Here is a 24,000-nt window from a genome sequence, read left to right on the forward strand (position 1 = left end):
CTTAGATGGGCTTCATTCCTTACACTCATTCCCCAGTATTCTATTCCTGATCTGTATACATTCAGTACTCCATTCCTTCCCGATCTCTTCCTGTTCTACTTCACTCACTCAATAACTACTCCATGGTCAAATACAAACACAGAAGGATTCCACTTCATGAATGTGGTAGCCAAACCATGTTCTGTTATAAGGACTCCCAGTTCTCACCATTAAATTGATCACCATTGCCAAAAGAATGGATTAATGCTATTTAAATAGTCAAGGAGTTAAGGATTGGTAGTATCTGTCCCAATGCCACATATTCCTTGCCCAGTTATTTGGATTCTCTTGGAATTGTCAACCTTCACATTGAGGTCCTTTCCAGCTTTAAAAACTTTCATTCTATGGTCCTATAATCTAAATGTGGGTCTAAGATTTTTGTTGACCATGGGATATATATTTGCATCATTAAGAAACTGTGAAAAATAGGGGCAGCTAAGTGGTGCAGTAGATAAAGCACTGGCCCTGGATTCAGAAGGACCCGAGTTCAAATCCAGACTCAGACACTTGACACTAGCTATGTGACACTGGGCAAGTCACTTAACCCTCATTGCCCCCCCCCAAAAAGAAAGAAACTGAAAAATAAAAGTAATCTATCCAAGGTCCAATATTCCATGGAAGAATTGATAGGACCTTGGTCCTTAGTTTCTTGATTCTCCTATCCTCTTTGCAAGGCGATCATATTCTACTTTTACTTATTGAATCAGTTCTAATCCTGTAACAATGTGTAACTATGATATTTATTTTAGGGAGGACACAGGAATTCCTGTCTGGGACCATTTCTCTGGGATGATTGGTTCAGCTGGTCATAGAACATTGGATATGGGAAGAACAAAGGAGAGATGAACTTGCATTACAACACTGTTCTGGTGGTAAGAAAGAGTAGTAAAATAAACTTTCTTCTCCATGAGTTTTTTTCTCACATTATTGAAGACATCTGTTATATCCCTCAATGCCTTCTCTTTTCCAGACCAGCTATCCCCAGTTCTCTTAACTAATTATCATATGACATGGACTCAAGGTCCTTCACTGCCCTCCTCTGAACACTCTCCAGTTTATGGATAGTCTTTCTTAATCAGAAAAAGTCTGATGATGGCAGGTGTGGGACTTACCACCTTATGGACAATGAGTTGCCCACTACCTAGTGGCCTAGCATCCTGGAAGTTTGCTCAGTCTTCTTTGTATAGGCTACACAGCTCTGATTTCCTACATTTAAGTATGTACAATTTTGGCTTAATATTATTTTATTGGTTTTCACCTGGGACTTTTAAGCATGAATATTATATTCTGCAAAACAGAATTCTTAATAGGAAAATGGGATGTTAAGCAGGAAGGCATCAAAATAAAGTGTTAGTATAAATGTGTAGGAGCATAAATGTGAGAGGGTGAAATTAACAGATGCTAAGGAAAAATGCCTTTTACAAAAACAAGTACAAATGTCGAAGGGATAGATATGTTGTTTTTTTTAAAGATAGCCATTCTCCTAGAAGTTATCAAACTATTTTAAGTTGGGTTTAAAGACTTTATATTATCACTAGTACATTTGACATTTCCTTGCATGTGTTTATTATGTCTTTTTTTTTAAATAGACCAAATATTCACCATGAAGCACCCTTTAGAGTTTAGCTGCATTCAGCCTCCAATAATCACATGGGAAAAATATCTCAGGGGCAGCTAGGTGGCGCAGTGGATAGAGCACTGGACCTGGATTCAGGAGGACCTGAGTTCAAATCCACCCTCAGACACTTGACACTTACTAGCTGTGTGACCCTGGGCAAGTCACTTAACCCTCATTGTCCCACAAAAAAAAAAACAAAAAACAAAATATCTCATGGGGCAGCATGAAATAGTAGAAAGAGTCAATAATAGTCATTAGTCGATAAACATTTTTTAAGTGCCCACTATGTCAGGCACTGTGCTAAATGCTAGGGATACAAAGAAATGCAAAAGATGTTCCCTGCCCTAAAGGAACTTACAATCTAATGGGTGAATTACACATAAAAAGAAGCTGAAAAGCATTGGTAGTGGAAGAGGATGCACTGAGTGGAGGACATGATGAAGTCCTATAGCCAGAGTGAGAAATAATGAGGTGACTGTCCTGGGCACCCTCCCTAAGTGGAGGATCTGGGAGGACCTCTCTGACATAGTGGTAGACTTGTGTTTTATTGAAGGAGGCAATATGCATACATATATGGCAAAATTCATACTTTATTTACAAGCAGCTAGGTGGCACAGTACATAAAGCACCAGCCCAGCATTCAGGAGGACCTAAGTTCAAATCTGGCCTCAGACACTTGACACTTACTAGCTGTGTGACCCTGGACAAGTCACTTAACCCTCATTGCCCTACCAAAAAACCAAAACAAAACAAAACAAAAGAAAAAGAAACTCTTCAACATTTAGGAAGGACACCACATACTTTATTTACAAAGTAATTTAGGGGTCATTAGCAGTTGGGGGGGTCAAGAAAGGCCTCATGTAGGAGGTGACTGAGGAGAATTAGCATTCCAAGCATGGGAGCCAGCCTGTGAAAAGGAATGGTAGGTGGAATGCCATATATTAAAAAAACAAACAAAGGCAGCTGGGTGGCACAGTGGATAAAACACTGGCCCTGGATTCAGGAGCACCTGAATTCAAATCCAGCCTCAGACACTTGACACTTACTAGCTGTGTGACCCTGAGACACTTGACATTCACTAGCTGTGTGATCCTGGGCAAGTCACTTAACCCTCCTTGCCCCGCCCCCTCAAAAAATTAAAAAATAAATAAAAAAATAAAAAAAACAGCAAGTGCATCAATCAGCTTGGCCAGAAAGTAGGTTCTGTGAAGAGAAGTAACATGAGAAAACCCTGGAAAGGTAGACTAGAATCAGATAGTGAAAGGCTTTGAATGCCAAACAGAAGAACTTGTATTTTTTTAAAACAATAGGAAACAACTAGATTTTTTTTGAGATGGGATTTAATTAGATATGGGCTTTAGGAGCATAACTGTCAGTTTTATGGATGATGAATTGGAGAATGAAGAGACTGAAAGCAGGAAGGTAAATGAGAAGGCTATTGCAACAATTTCAGTAAGAGGTGATGGGAACCTGAACAAAGGTGTCAACTGTATGAGCCAGGAACAGATATGAAATATGCTATGGAGGTAGAATCAACAAGGTCTAGCAACTGATTGTCTAAAGGGGTGAGGGAGAATGAAGAGTTTTCAATGATTCCGAATCTTTGAACCTGGGTGACAGCAAGAATGACTATACCCTCAACAGAAACAGAGAAGTTAAGAAGAGGAATGTTTTTTTGGTTTTTTGGTTTTTTTGCAGGGCAATGAGGGTTAAGTGACTTGCCCAGGGTCACACAGCTAGTGAGTGTCAAGTGTCTGAGGCTGGATTTGAACTCCTGAATCCAAGGCCTGTGCTTTATCCACTGCGCCACCTAGCTGCCCCCAAGAGGAGTGGTCTTGAAGGAAAAGCTACTGAGTTCTGTTTTGGACTTATCAAGTTTCAGATGCCTATGAGGCAGCCACAGAATCACAGAATTTGAGAGCTGGAAGAGACCTCAGGAGCCATCTGTTGTAATCTATATCTGACAGGAAAATTCACCATAACATATCCCCAAAGTTGTCATTCAGCCTTTGCTTAAAAGATCTACCAGAAGGGAGAACTCAGGAACTCTCCAGGCAGCTCATTCCATTTGGGGACAGCTCTAATTTTAGGAAGTTTTTCCTGACGTCCAACCTCAATTGACCTCTTGTCCATTTCTAACCATTGCTCCTAGTTCTATCCTCTGGAGCCACCAAAACCAAAAAAGATCACTTTACTACATGAGAGCCCTTCATATTCTTGAAGGCAGCTATTATGAATTTTCCTAATTCCTTCAACTGACAGTCATATGACATGCACTCAAAGTTTCCCTCACCATTCTCCAGTGGAAAATCCCAATCACCTTCATAATCAAATACAGAATCTTCTGTTTGGCTTTCAGAGTCCTTCATAACCTGACCTCCTCTTCAATCCCAACCTTTCTAGTCTTTTTTTTTTTTTTTTTTTTGGTGAGGCTATTGGGGTTAAGTGACTTGCCCAGGGTCACACAGCTAGTAAGTGTTAAGTGTCTGAGGTTGGATTTGAACTCAGGTCCTCCTGAATCCAGGGCCAGTGCTCTATCCACTGCACCATCTAGCTGCCCCCTCTAGTCTTCTTACAGATACCCAAGTGCTCTGAAATTCAGTGACACTGACCGTGCTACTGCTTAAACAAGACATTGTATCTCCTGACCCTGTGCCTTTTCACTGGTGACCTCCATGCCTGGAAGTCCTTGTTCATCATCTTCACCTCCTGGATTTCCAGGCTTCCTTCAATTTTCCCATTAACAGGAAGTCTTTCCCAGTCCCTGTTCATTCTAGTACCTTCTCTCCTGTCGATTATGTGGATTGTATCCTGGTTATAACTTATTTGTACACAGTTTGCATTTTGTCACCCCCACCAGACTATGAGCTTCTTGAGAGCAAGCAGGGACTGTCTTTTGTCTTTCTTTGTATCCTCAGTGATTGGCACAGTGCATGTCACATATCTAATAATTATTTACTGACTTGGTTGACTTACATTTTGGTTTCCCTCCTCTGAATACCATCCAGCTTATCAATTATACTGGATGAGTATGCTATGCTATATATGCTGTCTGGCTATGCTGTATGCTCCCTTGAGCTTATCAATGTCTTTCTTACACCGGGGCCCCACAGAACTAAACACAAAACTCCAGATGAGGTCTGATGAGGGCAGAGCACACTGAGATGTTCACCTCCTTATCCCTGGAAGCGAGGCCATTCTAAATGTAGCTCAAGTTGGAATTAGATTTTTTTGGCTGCCATATCATTCTGTTGGCTCGTAGAAAGCTTTCAGTCAAATAAAACCCTGATATTTTTTCCAGACAAATCGCTGCCTAACCATTTCTCCCTTCTTTTTAATTTGGAGTTAATTGATTATACCCAAATATAACACTTCAAATTTATCCTGGTTGAATTTCATCTTATTGTATTTAGTCCAATGCTTTAGCCTATCATGTAGAGGGTATATTAGAGTTGAGAGAGAATCAAGGCAGGAAGACAAGCAGTCCATTGCATTTGAACAGAAGTGAGTGAGGTGATGAGGTTCTGTGCCAGGGTGATGGCCATGTCAGAGAAGAGAAAGGGGAATATATAGGAGATGTTAACAAAAGTACAAATGGGGCAGCTGCGTGGCGCAGTGGATAGAGCACCAGCCCTGGAGTCAGGAGGACCTGAGTTCAAATTCAGCCTCAGACACATAACACTTACTAGCTGTGTGACCCTGGGAAAGTCACTTAACCCCAATTGCCTCACCAAAAACAAACCAAAAACAAGCAAACAAACAAAAAAACCCCACAAAAGTACAAACAATAGCTGATGAGACAGAAGTGAAATTTGAACTCAGTTTTGATTCCATGTCAGGCATTACATGAACTATACCAAATCACCTCTCATTGACTATCAATTAGTAGCTTAAAAATTTCATCATATAATTTATAACCAAGTGATTAAAACACTGAAAAATAGACTGAGACAACAAGACCTATTAGAACAACAACAATTAAAAATATTTCAGAAGTGATATTGGATTGGGTATAAAAGGCAAGGATAGGTTGAGGGTTTGTTGTTCTGTGTAGCCCCTTGTACTTATTTTCTGGTCCATCTCATAGAGTAGGTACAAGACACTCTGCTATATGAATTACTATTTTAAAGCCCTGGATGAAAATGAAGCACCTGCTTATTATATCTACTTAGCATTCTTTAGATCCAATGTCTGACAGTAATAACATGTGACCCAGGGCAAGTCACTTTTGGCCTCAGTATCCTCGTTGTAAATTGAGAGGGTAAAGCTAGATGTCCTCTGACATCCCTTCTAGATCAAGCATGAGGATCTTGTGAGTCTGGAGAATGGCCTGAGAAAATTTGGAGTTAAGACAAAAAGTTAGACCATGGGCAAATTTAATGTCAACTTTATAACTTTCTGTTTTGCTATTTGCTAAAGTCCAGAGATGGTCTGAAAGCCAGAAGGATATGGGTTCAAGTTCTGTTTCTGGCATATCCAGAACAAGTCACTTAATTCCCTAGTGCCCTAGTCTACTCTTTAGGAATATGAGTTGCAGAGAAGACACTGACCCGATATTAGAGGGAGTTTTCTCACCAGGGAATTTCCTATACCAATGAAATCGCAAGTCTGGTCATTATTCCTTATCCATTCTTGGAATACAAAGGGAAGGAATTTTCATAAGCAAGGCCATGAGAGCAGGCCCCCATTTAGATGTGGTGAATAATAAATTTGCAAGGTCAGCCATGGACTGGAGAAAAAAAGAACAGCAACACTGGCTGCATTCTCATCCTTGTTAAACTACAAGTCATTGTGTATTCCTCCCAAGCTACTAATATTTCCTGCTGTCCTAGGGCAAGCGACTGTCATATGAAATGAATTTTTTTATAGTACAGGAGACATTGCTGCAGACTGTAACACCTTCAACAAAAACATCTAAGTTGTTCAAGTTCTGTCTTCTGATAAATGGGTCCATAATCTCATAAATATGTGTATCCCTTCCTACCCTGCCCCCCACTATCCCATGGATACAAAACAGAGTGCATCCTGACTTTCTTGTTCTATGAGATTCTTGACTACAGAAAACCTAGTCATTGTTCTACAGGCCCTCTTCTGACTACAGATTATATAGTGAATATTTTTTAGCTACTTATTAATAGTCTTTGAGATGTGGTGTGGTGCATTGCATGGATTTTTAATGTTGAATTAGATAGAACTGGGTTCATATATTAGAAGTGACACTTAACCATGTGACTCTAATTGGTCACAACCTCTCTGAACCTCAGTTTTCTCATCTATAAAGCGGGGGTAATTATATCAAACAGGGTTATCGAAAGGTTCAAGTAAGAGAATCGCTAGAGTTTTGTCAATTTTAAAAGTGCTGTTTTGGGGCAGCTAGGTTGCAAAGTGGATAAAGCACCAGCACTGGATTCAGGAGGACTTGAGTTCAAATCTGGACTCCGACACTTGATACTTACTAGCTGTGTGACCCTGGGCAAGTCACTTAACCCTCATTGCCCTGCAAAAAAAATTAAAAATAAAAGTGCTGTATGAACATCAGTTATTATTATTATATGAAAGAAGAAAGCTATGACAACTAGCTTGCATTTACACAGCACTTTAAGGTTTGCAAAGTGCTTAACTTTTATTCTTTCATTTGATCCTCACAACAATCATGTGAGGAGATGCTATTATTATGTTCACTTTATAAATGAGAAAAGTAGGTGGCACAATAGATAGAGTACTTAGCCTGGAATCAGGAAGATCTGAATTCAAATCCAACCACAAACCCTGGGCAAGTCACAACTTCTGTCTGCCTCAGTTTCTTCCCCTGCAAAATGGGGATAATAATAGCAGCTACTTTCCCGGGTACTTGTGAGAATCAAATGAGGTAATAATTATAAAGCACTTTGCATAGTGCTTGGCACATAGTGAGCACTATATAAATGTTTGTCATTGTTGTTGTTCAGGGATGTGTTCATGTTATACAGCTAGTAAGTGTCAGAGGCAAGATTTGCACTCAGATCTTCTTGATTTTAGGTGGTCCACTCTTTATATACTGTGCTTCATTGCTGCCTAAAATATTGCTACTTTGATTTAAGAAAACTATATATTTTATTATATTGAAAAGAGTACTAGCCCGGAGAGCCAAGGAACTTGAATTCTAGTCCTGGGTCTGTTACTAACTATAATATTGGAAGGATGACTTCCACTCTCTAATTAGCAGGATTTTTTTTCATTTATACAAATAAACAATTATGATACATTATCTCTTAAGGTCCTTTCCAGATATGCAACTTTAAGATTTGAATATTACTTCTATTGGTATTATATTTTAATAAGCTTACATGTGGTACATGTAAAATGCAATTCAGAGATTTCTTTTAAAAAATGTGTAATGTAAATCACTCAATGCTTCCTTGCCAACATATATCCAAAAGCATCACTAATAACCCCAAATATTCAACATGACTATGCACATGCTACGTCTATGAGGTCTTGGAATCTGGAGTCAGAGTTTAAATCTTGACTTTGCCATGGAACAGCTGTGTGACCTTAGACAAGTCATGTCACCTCTCTGATCCTCAGTTCTCCAATCTATAAATTGAGCGGATTAAACTAGATGACCTCAAATGTCCATTCAAGCTCCCAATCTATTATCTGAAGACAACTGTCTTGATCATTGAAGCATCAGAAACTGTTTTGGGGAGACTTGGCGGATTTCTGAAACTGAAACAATGAGCAAATAACCTCCCTGTGGCATAAGACTAAACAGAAATAGCCCCAAGTGCAATGATTCCCTCCTGCTGGTTCTCAGCCCTGACCACTAGAAGACAAGTAAGCGGAAGATATTTCCAATTATTCAGAGAAGACCCTTTTTCAGGGTGCCTTCCTTTGTAAGGGGCTGAGAAGAGATTACTAACATGATAGAGGGAGACATCTCCAGAAAAACGAGCACTAGTAATGTTACCATCTCTTCTAGGTTAGTGTCATTGATTAATCAACTTTAAGGAAGGTGAAGAGAACTGTTAAATCTAGGGAGCCTTGAGGACAAGAGAAATATTTAGTCACCTGAAAATGGAAAGCTATATCAAGCATATCTGGAGCATGGACTCATAATACTGTTACCACATTTTTTCCAGTGATCATTCTTTTATTTTTTTCTTGTTTGTTTGTTTTTTAGTGAGGCAATTGGGGTTGTGACTTGCCCAGGGTCATACAGCTAGTAAGTGTTAAGTGTCTGAGGCCGGATTTGAACTCAGGTCCTCCTGACTCCAGGACCGGTGCTCTATCCACTGCACCACCTAGCTGCCCCCGATTTTTTATTTTTAACCTATCTATCTCCCTCCAACTGAAAAAAAGAAAAGGAAAAAAGGAAACCCCTCATGACAAATATGCATAGATAAGCAAAACAAATTCTTGAAATCACCATGTTAGTCATATATGTGTGTATGTGTATATGTGTATGTATATGCACACACATATTTTACACACACATATTTTATACACACATACATATATATATATATATATTCTGCACTGAGTCCATCATCAGTCTCTGTCACAGGGTGGGCAGCATTTTTCATCTCAACTCCTGGAATTGTCTTTGGTCATTGCATTGATCAGAGTTAAGTTTTTCAAAGTTGTCCTTCACGGTGTTGTTAAAGTATGAATTGTTCTGGTTCTGCTCACTTGACTCTGCATCAGTTCATACAAGTCTTACCAGGTTTCTCAGAAACCATCTGCCTGATGATTTCTTAAAGTGCAATAATATTCCATCATGTTCACAGCCCATGAATTTCTTCATCCATTCTTCAATTTACGAGCACCCCAGAATTTCTAATTCTTTGTCAACACAAAAGGGGCTGCTATAAATATTTTTGTAAACATAGGACCCTTTCCCCTTTCCTTGCTTTCTTTGTATAATCCTAGTAATGTTATTGCTAAATCAAAGAGTATACATAATTTGGTAACTCTGGAACATCACTCCAAAGTGCTTTACCAATTTTTTTTGGGGGGGGATCTTGGATTATCAAGAGGATTTGAGGCGCAGCATAGAAAAAATATCAATTAAAATGATCCTGATTCATGATTTCTTCTTGTTCTCTTCAAAATAACTTTCTGCCCTGCCTTGTGTGTTATGCACTGCTACCTTGGAATTCATTTTTCCCTGTTATTCATGCTTCAGCTTAGTGTTTCTGAATGTATTCTTCCTCACAATAACTGTTGACAGGTCTAGCCCTGTAACCATCTGGCTCCTGAAGTAATGAGACCAAATGAAATGGAGCTTGAAGAAATTAACATTCTTTCCTTAATCTATTAATAACTGAAAAGTGTTGATTTTGGTGACAGCTAGATCCTTTATTGTGAGGCATATTGGTTAATTAAGAGCATCATAATGAAGGTTATAGGAACGTGTATCCCTCCAGAAATACACAAATTTTAATAAGCATAATTTGATTCTTCTCACAGGCTCCAAAAAAGTCAGTGAAAATGTTATGCAGAAAAAAGAAGTCTCAACAAAGAATAAACAGACAATTCTGTATGTATCACTATTATTGTTGTTTTACTATGTAAAGTATGCCTGTGGATCTCAAATACAGCTGCCAGCTCATATAAAATGAAGTTGGTTGGAGGTATTTATAGAGGTGCTGGCCCCACCCGTCTGCCATCCCCGTATTTTTTCTTGTCCCCTTCCTTTCAGTTGAGGTTTGGGTCCTTATGGGGGAAATTTGCTTTACTAAAATTGTAAATGAATAGACTTTGATATTGAAATAATGCATGGAGACATTAAGATGTGATTTGATGATATTAGCAAACATATTCCTTTTGCTAGAAAAAAATTTTGTAAAAACTGTATCTTGGATACACATTTATCATTGATCATAGATTGTGAGGTATGTCTTTCTTCTCCCCTCCCATTATCCCTGAAGGCATATATGTCCATGAGAAGCTCTGGACTCTAAGGGTTCCCACTTATAGTGTCATAAATTTGGAGCAACCAATGTCATTTCTAAGCTACAATAAGACCAAGTAATTATTGGAGATCTCTATTTTTCCTAAATTTATATAATCCTTTCAAGACTCTTGTTTAATAGAACAAGAAGAATGATTTATACAATAACAACAACATTGTAAAGACAAACAATTTTGATTGATAAACAACACTGATGAATGCAGTGACCAACCAGGGTTTCAGAGGACCAATGATGATGATAATAAATGCTAACCATATCCTGACAAAGAAGTAATGGAGTCAGGGAACAAGACAAGACATATAGTTTTGAATGTAGCCAATGAGGTAATAATTTGCTTGACTTTGTATATTTGTTACCAGGGTTTTGTTTTTGTTCTTTTTTTTTCCCAAAGGGTTAGAGGGGAAGAGGAAGGAGGTAGAACAATCAGTCCTTGTTAATTAAAAAAAAGTTCAAAAGAAAAAGACTTGTTTAACATATGCATAGAATTTCTAAAGCACTCAAGTCTCATTTTCCTTCAGTCTTTGGTAGGAGAAAAAATAAAATTCTCAAGGTTTCCCTTCTTGGATTGGGAAATAAATGTTTCCACTGATCAATTGAATATTTTCACAGTAAGAGTTTCTTGTCACTGTATTGATTATTTCTTTGCACCCTCCCCCCCATAATCAATAGACATTTAAGGGAATGGTAGAAATAATTTGCTTTTCCTTTGTTATTTCATTGTTTTCCCTCTCTATGGCTGTATCTATTCAATTCAAGAATACTCCTTAAACACGTCTTATGGCCAAGCTGCTGAATTAGATGTTGTTGATTCAAAGATGAAAACCAAAGCCTGTTCCCCCAAGAGCTTCCAATCTGATATGGAGCATAAGGCATGCATATTCTTAAATGTGACACAAGGTGAATTGTGATACTAGATGTGCATTCGATGATGCTCTACAGCTCTATGATCTTCTATCTATAAATTTCCAGGTCTGGAATTGCACTTTAATAGCTATATCAACAAACATATTTAATACCAAATGTGACAACAAATTTGTTAAACATTTACTATGTGTAAGACCCAAAATTCCATGCTCAGCTCTATTCATTTCAAGACTCTAACCTCTCTTAGGTCCATTATAAAAGTATCTAAAGAAATACACTATAGTAACACCCTCTGTCTGCCACATTTATGGATGGGATGATGTATAATTCAGAGTCAGAGTCAGGAGTGGTTTCAAACCTCCCCTGAGATATTTGTTGTATGAATTTGGGTAAAATTCCTTAATCTATCTATTCCTTAGTGGCCTCATATGTAAAATGAGGTTTTGGGCCAGATGACCTCTGAGACATCTTCTAACCCTATATGTATGGAACTAAGTGAGGCAGGGCAGAGAGGCATAGTTCAAATTTGGTAAAGTCACAGCTAAGGAATTCACAGGACAGTCAGGAACTGAGACAGATGAGTTAAAGCTGGAATGATAGTCTTGAAAGGAATATATATTTAGTAAAGCCACCATTTCTCAGAACCAGCACCAGTAGTAAGGGGTGGTTTACATTCTCTTCAACTACTTGAAAACAGCTACAATTTGTTTAGTTTATTGTTTTGTTTTGTTATTGTTTATTTTGGTTTTGTTGTTTTTCGCCCACCCCAGACCGTTCAAATGTAAACCAGAATCACAGGACATCAAAAGGACCAATGAGTCTAACACAAGGCTTCTTAAAAATTTTTCCACTCACAACCGCTTTCCACCTGAGAAATTTTTATGCAACCCCAGGTATATATGTATATAAAATATGTATACAAATCAAACTTTTACTGCAAAATTTTTCAAGACCCCCCATTCAGTTACACAACCCCATATGAGGTCACAACCCACAGTTTAAAAAGCTGAGGTCAATGCTCTGGTTTCTCTTCAGATCAAATCAATCTTTCACCTTTTAAAAACCTGGGGTCTAACAAATCCTTTAAAAAAAAACTTCTTGCTGAAACACACCTGGCAAGGCTGCTAGGGGGCACCAAAATTCACAGCGCACCATGCTTCTAGTCATGAAGAACTGAGTTCAAATGTAACTTCAGTCACTTATTCCAGTCAAGTCCTTTGACCTCTGTCTTCTTTGGTTTCCTCATCTGTGAAATGAAAATAAATAGCACCTACCTCCTAGGGCTGTTGAGGATAAAAAAGACCTTAAGGCAGTATGTAACTGCTAGTAATTATTTCTATTGTTGTTATTATTTATCATTGTCATTATCCAGTTTTTGCTTGAAGACCTCCAGAGAAGCGGAGTACATTACCTACTAGAGCAATTAGAGGTGTGTGGTTCACTTGGTCTCTTCTGCTAGTTGCTACATGTTGAAAAGTCTACAAACCAAGACTAAAGTGGGCAGAGAATTGGTGCACAACTTTTTGTTCACAGATAATTTTGCACTTTATGCAGCCCCTGAGGCTGACAGAGCATGGATCAATTCTCTGCTGCTTGTGCTAATTTTGGTTTGACAATCAAAACCAAGAAAACAGAGGTCCTCCAGTAGACAGCAGCAGACCATCCATTTGTGGACCCATTGGTTACAGTAAGTAGAGAAATTTTGAATGCTATGGATAAGTTCACTGACCTTGGCAGTATACTTTTCTGGGATGCCCACATAGCTAATAGGGTTGATTGCATGCATTGCCAGAGCTAGCTCAGCATTTGGGAGGCTCTGAAAGAAAGTGTGGGAGAGAAGAGGCATTAGAATGACTACCAAACTGAAGGTCTACAGAGCTGTTGTGTTGACCTCATTTTTCTATGTTTGTGAAATCTGGACAGAATACCTGTGCCATGCCAAGAAACAGAATTTCTTCCATTTGAATTGTTTTAGGAAGATTCTGAAGATCACCTGGCATGATAAGATATAAGACATTGAGGTTCTTTGTTGAGCTGAACTGCCAAACATTCAAACTCTATTGCAGAGAGGGCAACTCCAATGAGCCACATAGCCCAAATGCCAAATGTATGTTTTCCTAAAAGATTATTTTCATCAGGCAAGTACTCACAGCAGTCAGAAGAAGTGGCACAAGACCTCTCTGAAGGTCTCTGTGAAGAATTTTAGTATTGATTTTGAGACATGGGAGACACTAGTACAGGAGCATGCAGCATAGCATACCTGCATCAAAGAAGTCACTGTACTCCATGAGTAAAGCAGAATTACCATAGCACAAACACAAAGTAAATGTGAGCTGTACAAATCCAGAGACATCTCCATATCAAATGTTCTAACAGACTAGTTGTGCCCAACATGTGGTAGAGCATTCTGAACTTGTATTAAACTGATCAGCCACAGCCAAACACACTATACCCTGACACCAACATGATGATATAATTTGTCCTCTTCAAAAACAAAGGACAAACAATACCTGTGTCACCTTGGGTAATTTATTTAACCTTTCTGGATGAGTCTCTTCATCTGTAACATGAGAGGATTGGACCATATGACTACTGAGGTTCTTCCTTCTATAAATCAGTGAAATGCTTAAATCATTTTTACTTTTTTTTATTTGATGTTTTATTTTCCCCAATTACATGTAAAAATAATTTTAACTTAAAAAAATTAGTTTCAAATTCTCTTCCTCCCTCTCTCTCTTGTCCCCCTCATTGAAAAGGCAAGCAATTTGATATAGGTTATACATGTGCAGTCATAGAAAACTTATCTCCATATTGGTTATGCTGTGAAAGAAGGTACAAACAAAAAAAAACAAGAAAAATAAAGAAATTTCAAAGGAGTATACTTAAATCTGCATTCAGACTCCATCAGTTCTTTCTCTGGAGGCGGATACCACTTTTATTGATGAGGAATTCACATTAAAACAACTCTGAGGCACCATCCACACCTATCAGATTGGCTAATAGGACAGAAAAGGAAAATGACAAATGTTGGAGGGAGTGTGGGAAAATTGAGACACTATTGCATTATTGGTGGAGTTGTAAACTGGTCCAATCATTAGGGAGAGCAATCTGGAACCATGCTCAAAGGGCTATAACCATGCATACCCTTAGACTCAGTAATACCACTACTAGGTCTGTATCCCAAAGAGATAAAAAGCAAGAAAATAAGGAAAAGGACCTTTATGTAAAAAATATTTATAACAGCTTTTTTGTGGTGGCAAAGAATTGGAAATTGAGAAGATGCCCATCAATTGAAGAATGTCTTAACACATTGTGGTATATGGTTGTGATTGAATGCTATTATGTTATAAGAAATGAAGAGCAGGCAGATTGTCGAAAAACCTTGACAGACTTACATGAACTGATGTATAGTGAAGTGAACAGCATCAGGAGAACCTTTTACACAGTGACAACATTTTTTGGTGATCAGCTGTGATTGACCTAACCCTTTTCAACAATACAATAATCCAAGACAGTTCCAAAAGACTCATGATTGAAAATGCTATCCAAATCCAGTGAAATAACTATGGAATCTGAATGTAGATTGAAGCATACTATTTTCACTTTTTATTCTTTTGTGGCCTTTCCCTTTTTTTGTTTTTTTGTTTGTTTCTTCTTTTTACAATATGACTAATGTGGAACTAGGTTTACATGATGGAACATGTATAATGTATATCAGATTGCTTTCTCTCTTGGGGAGGGAGTAGTAGAGAGAGGGGGAAATTTTGAAACTCAAAATCTTATAAAATGATGAAAACTATGTAACTGGGAAAAATAAATACTTTTTACAAGAAAAAAGAAAATCGTTATTTAGAGCATTTTTCATATGATTATAGATAGCTTTGATTACTTAACCTGAAAACTGCCTGTTCATATCCTTTGACTATCAATTGAGGAATTACTTGTATTCTTATAAATGTAAATCAGTCCTCTATATATTTGAGAAATGAGGCCTTTATTAGAAAAGTATAATGTAAAGACTTTTTCTGTTATGATTACTGTGTATTTCCTTCCATCCTATTCCCTTTCTCCCCCCATTTATCCTACTTTCTCCTTTTGCCCTGTCCATCCTCAAAAGTATTTTGCTTCTAACTACCATCCCCTCAGTCTACCCTCCCTTCTATCAGCCTGTCACCCCCCCGCCCCTTCTCTTATCCTCTTCCCCTCCTACTTTCCTGTAAGGTGAGAACTTTCTATAGCCAACTGAGTGTGTATGTTATTCCCTCTTTGAGCCAATCCCAGTGAGAGTAAGGTTCAATCACTGCCCCCTCCTCCATGTTCCAATCCACTGTAAAAAGCTTTTTCATACTTCTTTTATGTAAGATGATTTGTCCCATTCTACCTCTCCCTTCCCCTTTATCCCAGTGCATTCCCTTTTCTCACCCCTTATTTTTATTTTCTTATTATTTCACTGTATTGAATATACACCTGTGCCCACTGTCTCTGTATACTCTAATTGCCCTAATAATAAAGTTCCTAGGTGTCATAAGTATTATTTTCCCATGTAGGAATAATAAACATTTTAACATTTTTAATCCCTTATTATTTCTCTGTCTTGTTTACCTTTTTATGCTTCTCTTGAGTATCATATTTAAAAGTCAGATTTTCTATTAAGCTCTGGTCTTTTCATCAAGAATGCTTGACAGTACTCTATTTTATTGAATATGCATTTTTCCCTGAAGGATTATACTCAGTTTTTTGTTTTGCTTTGTCTTGTTTTTGTGGGGCAATGGGGGTTAAGTGACTTGCCCAGGGTCACACAGCTAGTAAGTGTCAAGTGTCAGAGGCCGGATTTGAACTCAGGTACTCCTGAATCCAGGGCTGGTGCTTTATCCACTGTGCTATCTAGCCACCCAGATTATACTCAGTTTTGCTGAGTAGGTGATTCTTGGTTGTAATCTAACTCCTTTTCTCTCCTAGATATCATATTCCAAGCTCTCTTATTCTAAATCTTCTGTTATTCTGAATGTAGCTCCATTATATTTGAATTGTTTTTTTTTTCTGACTGTTTAAAATGTTTTCTCCTTGACCCTTGGGTCTGGAATATGTTTATAATATTCCTAGCAGTTTTCATTTTGGGAACTCTTTCATGATGTGATCTATGGATTCTTTCAATTTTTATTTTATCCTTTGTTATTAGAATATCAGTTTTCCTTGATAATATCTTGAATCATGATGTCTAGGCTCTTTTTTTATCATGTCTTTCAGGTAGTCCAATAACCCTTAATTATCTCTCCTTGATCTATTTTCCAGGTCAGTTGTTTTTCCAATGAAATATTTCACATTTTCTTCTATTTTTTCATTATTTTGATTTATTGTTTATTGATGTCTCATAGAGTCCTTAGCTTCTACTTCTCAATTCTAATTTTTAAGGAATTATTCTCTTCAGTGAGATTTTATACCTCATTTTCCATTTGGTCAATTCTGATTTTTAAGGAGTTCTTCTTTTCAGTGAATTTTTGTATATCTTTTTTCCATTTAGTGATTTCAGCTTTTTAAAGAGTTCTTGTAAGTAGATTTTTGTACCTTTTTTTTAAAACTATTTGGCCTATTCTATTTTGTAAGGTATTAATATTATTATTATTTTTGGTAAGGGAATTGGGGCTAAATGACTTTCCCAGGGTCACACAGCTAGTAAGTATCAAATGTCTGAGGCTGGATTTGAACTCAGGTCCTACTGAATTCAGGGCCAGTGCTCTAGTCACTGCACCACCTAGCTGCCCCCAAGGTATTATTTTCTTCATTATTTTTTGTGCCTCCTTTACCAAGCTGTTGACTTTTTGTTCATGATCATTGTCATTTCTTTTCCCAGTTTTCCCTCTATTTCCATTATTTTTTTTTAGGGCAGTGAGGGTTAAGTGACTTGCCCAGGGTCACACAGCTAGTAAGTGTTAAGTGTCTGAGGCCGGATTTGAACTCAGGTCCTACTGAATCCAGGGCTGGTGCTTTATCCACTGTGCCACCTAGTTGCCCCTATTACTTAATTTTAAAATCCTTGTTGAGCTCTTCTGGAATTCTTTTTGGGCATGAGAATAATTCGCATTTGTCTTTGAAACTTTGAATGTAGCAGTTTTGACTTCATTGTCTTCTTTTGATTTTGTGTTTTGATTTTCCCTGTCACCATAATAATTTTCTATTATCAGGTTCTTTTTTGTTGTTGTTTGCTCATTTTTTAAATAGTTGCATCAATTTATTCAAAGAGATGATTAATTAGGCATCTGCAATGGTGACTTCAATTTCTATACCTGGTTCAATGCTGATAGAAGGGATCTGCTTAATAATTTCAGAAGGATTCTGCAAATCAATAAGGTGTTTGTGAATTCTCACCTGGAGCAGATTCCAAGTCTTAGAACCTTCACCAAAAGGAGTTTTTCTAGTTGTAATTCAAAGTGTCTTATTGGGCATTTGAATAGGTCCCTTCATTTTCAAGTATTTTTTCTTTTGCTCCTCTAATTAGGCCAGCACACACCTTCTCGAGTGACTTCACATTGTGGCTGGTGAGGATGATCCAGACCTGGTAAATGGCCACTTCAGGCTCCACAAGCATTTTACCAGTGTCCTTGAATGCCATGACGGTGGAGTGGCTTCCTAACTGACTTATTCCTTGGTGAGAGCAAACGGCAGTGAGTCAGGAGGAGAAGAGGAAGGAATTGCCGACTCCAAGCAGCTGCAGCAATGGTACTTTCACCAAAGAGTCCAGCATTTCTTAATTTTTAACCTTATGTTAAAGTTGGTCTCTGCTCCTCGGGTGGAGGGAGCATTTTCCCAAGCTTTAGGGTTTTTGTGCAACTGTTTCCAGAGTTAGTTCCAGGGGTCTGTAAGATTGTGGTTCTTCCAAGGTGCCATGATCTAAGGACGGATGTATTTACTATTCTTTTGGCCTATACTTTGGTCTGTTAGGGACCACAAGGACTCTTTTCTACTCTGGAATGATGACTAGGGTCCTTGCTCCCCTGTGGCTATATAACCTCTGGTGTAATAGTGTTCCTCCTCACCCTGGGACTGTGACCCAGGACTGTAGCCTGGATTTAAAGCAAAGGGACCTGTGTCATCTCCTTCTGGCCAGTAGTCCAACCCTCTTACTGTCTGTGGACTGAGAGCTCCAGAAACCACTGCTGCTGATTCAGCTTCCCCCAAGGCCTGCTGCTGGTTTGGAGAGCTATGGCCTGATATTGTCTTGCTGGGCATAAATTATGTTGGACTGCACTCCACTCTTGCTCCAGTGAGACATATCTTTCCTGCCAGATTTCTAGGTGGCCTTGAACTAGAGAATTATTTCACCCCATTCTTTTCTAGTTTCTGTTGCTCCAGGATTCATTTTGAGATGTGATTTTAGTTCTGTGGAAGGGAATTTGAGAGAGTTCATGGGAGAGGTTTTCCCACTCATCTTAGCTCTGGCCCCCAAAATCTATGAAATATTGCAAAGTAGTATATGGATAAAGTGTCTGCAAGGTGGTACCACCCCAAACAGACTTTATACTCAATCCACTGAAGCTTTTTGATCATGAATAAGAATATTTAAAAAGTTAGGACTGGAAGAGACCCTAGAAGCCTTTTAGTCTAAACTTCTCCTTTTACAAATAAAGAAGCTCAGGTCAAGAGAGTTGAAGGCTCTCCCTCAAAGTATCACAGGTCAGAGTAGACTTAGGTAGGAGACCTTTGTTGTTCAGTCATGTTCAGTCATGTCTGTCTCTTCATGGCCCCATTTGGGGTTTTCTTGGCAAAGATACTGGTATAGTTTGCCATTTTCTTTTCTAGTTCTTTTGACAGATAAGGAAACTGAGGCAAACAGGGTTAAATGACTTGTCCAGGGTCATACAACTAATAAGTGTCTGAGGCCAGATTTGAGCTCAGATAATTGCATTTTCCTGACTAGAACCCCAGTGCTCTAGACACTGGGCCACTTAGCTGCCAGGGGAGGACCTTATAGGCCATGTACTTCAACTCTTTCAATCTACAGATGAGAAAACTGAGGCACAGAAAGGTGATGTGACTTCTGATCACTCAAGTAATAAGTTTCAAAGTCTGGATTTGAAACTTCAGTCTCTTGGCTTTAAGTCTAGGTCAAGTTCCATTGTACTACAATACTGGTACATGTCTTCTTTACTTTGCAGAATGAGTATAGCTACAGTCACAAAGTAAATATTAATGAATTCTGAAGTTCATTTGCCCTCTAGAGAAAGTCATTCTGGATGCTTGGGACCCTAAGATTCCTGACTGAGAACTGAGTGGTCTAGACTGTTTGTGTCAGTAGAACCAGGAAATCCATATTACATTCTTTCATGATCTTCCAGCAGTCTGTGGTCATATGTTTTGGGGGCACCATACCTCAGGCTAAATATAAATGCATTTCCTTGAAAGAAAAATACTTTTGATGGGTATAAAATTGTTCTTTGATGTCTAAGAAAACAGACTCAAACCCACAAAGAAAGCAACTATTAAACTCTATTCTGTTTATTTGGTGTCTAATTTCTAAGGCTCCCCCTTCATCCAGGTGCCCCAAGAGAAAGTCACAGTGTTTGAGAAATGAAGGAATAAGAAAAGATCAGTTTGAATGATAATGAGGCTCAGTGAGAGAGACCTTTCCTTTCTTTCCCACAATGGAATCGACTACCTTCTGGATGTCAGTTTATAACACCCATTAGCTAAGAGAGGAGTTATGGGTACATCAAGGGAAGAGTATACCCCCATGGATTAGAAAGCAAAGGTCTCTCTCCCTGAGCCTCATTATTATTACAGAAGGCTCATTCACACAATACTAATGGGAGGGAGGTGCATGCTTCAGAAGAGAATATATCTCATGGGAGAAAGTAAGATGCAGCCAGTTTCTAATTCATGCACATATGGAAAAGGATAGATCTCATCAGTGCTTCTGAATTGATTGACCTTCAGTTCAAATCAACAAATATACATTGACAACCTACTCTGTATAAGGCATTGGACTAGACATACAAAAGAGTCAATATCTGTCCTTAAGGAGCTTATAGTCTCCTAAGGGGTTAAGATAAGCTCATAAATAAGACAAAGTAGAATGTGCTTGGGTTGGAGAGATAGAAGTACTGGGCTTGGAGTTGGGAGAGGAGTTACAGCACAGAGAAAGCCCACGTGGTTAGGGAATTCATTTTTAAAGGCCCATCTCAGAGGTTAACTTTGTCAAGAATTCGACAAAATTCAATTTCATCTGACAAGTATTTATTGAGTGATTATGTAGTTCTTGCAGTGTGCTGGGCTGTTATGGACGAAGTCTGAGAAATGACCACTGCCCTCCCAAAAATTTATGACCTAGTTGGCAGAGGACTTAACTACATGAAACAGTGGAGGGCAATATATGGTTAAGTGATCCATGAAATAAGTGTTCTTTAAAGACAGAGGTGGCAGTGGAGCAGGACTTGAAGAATAGATAAAATTTCAATAGCCAGAGATCAAGCAATCAAAAAGCATTTATTAAGTGCCTATTATTTACTAGGCATTGGGTAGTAAGTGCCCCAGTTTGATTGAAGGCATAAAGTACAAGGGGAGGGAAATAATTTAAGATAAAGCAGGAAAGACAGGTGGGAAACCTGATTTCACAGGGCTTTGAATGCCAAGCAAAGGGATCTGGGCTGAATTTGGTTGGTAACAGTCACTAAAAGTTCTCAAGCAAGGAAATGACCTAATCAGAGAAATGGTTTAGGATGATTGATTTGGTAATGAGGTTTGGAGAGAAATGGAAGTGGAGGAGAAGTTGAATGGGGAAGATAAGTAAAAAGGCTATTCAATCATTTAAATAAAGGAGGTGAGGAGGGTCTGAACTAGGAGAAGGAATGTGAGACACATTGTGAAGGCAGATTCTACAGGGTGTGGCAACTATTTGGATGGAGGTAAAGGAGGAAGAACAGTCAAGAATGACTTTTTTGTTTGTTTTTTAAGCATTAATGATAGGGAAAAATACTCTGGAGAGCCAAATGAGGCAGATTTTGAATATGTTAAAATTTCAGTTTCTTATAGACCCAGGAAATGAAGGTTGGCGGCAACTGGAAACGCAGGACTAAAGCTCCTGGGGGGAAAATGATAGAGTAAAATACAGAAATTTAAGGGTTATATGCCTAGAGTTTATCACCAAAGCTGTGGAAATGTCTGCGATTAGCAAGGGTGAGAGTGTAGAGAAAGATGAGAGATAAAGGCAGAATCTTGGAGAATTCCTACATTTTTGAGGACTAAAGTGTTGAGAAGGAAGGAGGGAGTGCTGAGAAGGAAGAAGTCAGTGAAGAAGACAGAAAAGAAATGGCCAAAGAGGTAGGACAGGCACTTGATAATAATGGTAATAATGCGATAATAATAACAACAGCACTCTACTGTTTGCAGAATGATTTAATAACAATAACAAAAGTGTGCATAGCTCTTTAAGATTTGAGACTAGAGATACATATATAGATATGGATATCTAGTTGGAGCTTCACAACAGCCTTGTGAAGTGCAATTATTATTCCCATTTTAGAGATGAGGTATCTGAGGCAGACAGAGGTGAAATGATGTGCACAGAGTCACACAGGGAGGAAATGACTATAAGTCAGGATTCAGATTTATTTCTTCCTCACTCCTAGTCCATATTTCATCTACCGGACCACTTGGCTGACTGTTACATAGACTATTTAATTTACTAAAGAAGAAGAAGTCCAAGTTCAGGCTTTTAAGGAGTACAGAGGTACTAGAGATAAAACTCACCTAGTCAGAGATATAGGACAAATCGACAACTACCTATAGTACAAAAGAGAAGCTGATAAGGGTCATTAAAGAAACAAAAAGTGTTAGAAGGGGTGGTCACTGGTCTCCTCTTTGTTCCTCACTATCATAGCTTCCTGTCTCTTCCCTGTTATCTACCAGGAGACAAAGTCACTGAAACCATCCACCCTATAGTTAAATAAAAGCCCCTAGACTTTCCAAAGACCTGCTTCTTGAAGGATTTCTAGTCTTAACTCTACTGAGTGGGCAGGGATTGCTGGTAAGAACATCAACCCCAATGGCATATTTGCAAGTTATGTTACAGAAGTGAAAGATTCTCCTGGATATTTCCTTTGAGACAACTCTGAGCCAAGAGACAAACAGCTTGATGATCACACTTCCCCTGAACTGGGGAATTGGCCGACATTACTTGTGACACTGTAGAGGCCATTTAAGAGATTTTCTAGACCATCCCAATTAAAGCCAGCTTCATTTCCTCTCTTTGGAGAATTGAATATAGAATATATAATGATCAGTCTTTGTTGTGTGTCTCAAATGGGAGCAGCAATGGATATGAGCTACTTGAGGACTTTTTTGGGGTCCAGATTTGTGATTTCGTTTCTCTAGGAAACTCTTGCTTAGGAAGTTACCCCCCACCCATACATGTCAGCAAATGTAACCTGTTTCAGGGTAGGGATTTTCTCATTTTTTCTGCTGCTTGGCACATGCCTAATGAAGACTTTTTCATTCACTCATTGATTCATTCTTTTATTCTGTCACTTACAGAGAGATGCCTGAGGACAATGAGAGCTGAATTGGCTGTCTTATGGTTCCATACCCTTTATATCTCAGAAGTTGAACCTGAACTCGACGCTTCCTGGGTGATGCTGGTCTGTTCATGAAACCATGCTACCTCTTCCCCCTGAGAAGACTCTATGAAGATGCTTTGACTGACTATTCCTGCTTGTTCTCCTTTCTCCACCATGCTGCCTTGGCTAACATAAGCCTGTCAGTAAAGGAAACAAGTCCTTTCCCAAACTATTCCTCGTACTAACTAAAAATGGTTTTCTCTGTAACCTCCCAGAGTATGTGTGTCTCCTGTACAAGTTATGCCCAGGAATAACAAATAGGGATCAACTCATGCACAACACATCAAAGGAAACAGTCAGAACTCCTATAATTAACTAGGAGCACTGAGGCCTGAAACACCTGTACACACAGAGAAAAATAAATATGTGATTATTCCTACAAATATGTTTGCCCATCTACTTCTTAGAGGCTGACAAAAGATTTCACTACCTGCTTTGTTAGTTATTGATTCCAGCTGCCTTTTAAATTTTTTTATTCCAAAGACTTGCTTTTTGCCTGACAAGAGCCATATAATGACAATAATGACAAGCATTTACATGGTACATTTTAAAGATTTGTAAAGTGCTTTACGTAACTCATTTGATCTTTATGACAATTCCGGGAGGTAGGTGCTATTATTATTATTCCCATTTTTCAGATGAGGAAACTGAGGCAGAGGTTAAGTGACTTGCATCCCCAAACCAAGATTACACAACTAGTAAGTATCTGAGGAAGGATTTGAACTCAGGTCTCCCTGAGTCCAAGTACAATACCCTATCTACTATGCCACTTGGCTGACTGTTACATAGACTATTTAATTTACTAAAGAAGAAGTCCAAGTTCAGGCTTTTAAGGAGTACAGAGGTGCTAGAGATAAAACTCACCTAGTCAGAGATATAAGACAAATTGACAACTACCTATTGTACAAAAGAG

The 24,000-nt window shown here is 38.5% G+C and overlaps 1 long non-coding RNA gene across 1 annotated transcript; it reads left to right on the forward strand.

Annotated features, from left to right (window-relative positions):
* The first annotated feature begins 795 nt into the window (after positions 1-795).
* On the forward strand, positions 796-23,106 carry LOC122729602. Its single transcript, XR_006353342.1, has 3 exons — positions 796-911; positions 17,975-18,195; positions 23,005-23,106. It is a non-coding gene; the product is annotated as an uncharacterized LOC122729602 (long non-coding RNA).
* The last annotated feature ends 894 nt before the right edge of the window (positions 23,107-24,000 follow it).

This window comes from Dromiciops gliroides, chromosome 5, assembly GCF_019393635.1.
Source record: "Dromiciops gliroides isolate mDroGli1 chromosome 5, mDroGli1.pri, whole genome shotgun sequence".
NCBI classification, from domain to species: Eukaryota; Metazoa; Chordata; class Mammalia; order Microbiotheria; family Microbiotheriidae; genus Dromiciops; species Dromiciops gliroides.